The sequence below is a fragment of the Bison bison genome, unplaced genomic scaffold (assembly GCF_000754665.1).
Source record: "Bison bison bison isolate TAMUID 2011002044 unplaced genomic scaffold, Bison_UMD1.0 scf7180017864487, whole genome shotgun sequence".
In the NCBI taxonomy this organism is placed as follows: domain Eukaryota; kingdom Metazoa; phylum Chordata; class Mammalia; order Artiodactyla; family Bovidae; genus Bison; species Bison bison.
In genome coordinates, this window is record NW_011495047.1 from 7,191,508 (window position 1) to 7,191,983 (window position 476).

General features: G+C 58.4%; 1 protein-coding gene across 1 annotated transcript in view; it reads right to left on the minus strand.

The window, feature by feature from the left end:
* Window positions 1-476, minus strand: part of TMEM63B (transmembrane protein 63B) — a 28,257-nt gene that overhangs the window by 8,950 nt on the left and 18,831 nt on the right. The window lies entirely within an intron of this gene.

A 476-nucleotide genomic window follows, 5' to 3' on the forward strand; every position in this document is an offset into this window, starting at 1 on the left:
TATTGGGATGGTTTTGGCCAATCGGGCTGTTTCCTAAAGAATACAACAGACTGACCCCTGAAACAGACATCTTGGACTGTGAGTTCCTCATGGACATGACTCAAGTCTGACTCTTCTTTGTCTCCCTGGGACAAACCACATAGTAAGTTTACGACAAACGTGTGCTGGATCCATGGATGCTCGACTCACAGGGTTCATTCCCTCAGTGCAGAGGGCTCTGCTTCAAGGCTACCCTGTCAGAGCCCTCGGTGCCCACCCCATCAGAGCCCCGGTGCCACCCCATCGGAAACAGCAACCCTCCATGACCCCGCCCTCTGTCCCTCTCCCTCCATGACCCTGCCCTCTGCCCCTCTCCCTCCATGACCCCCTCCTCTGCCCTCTCCCTCCATGACCCCTCCCTCTGCCCTCTCCCTCCATGACCCCGCCCTCTGCCCTCTCCCTCCATGACCCGTCCCTCTGCCCTCTCCCTCCATGAC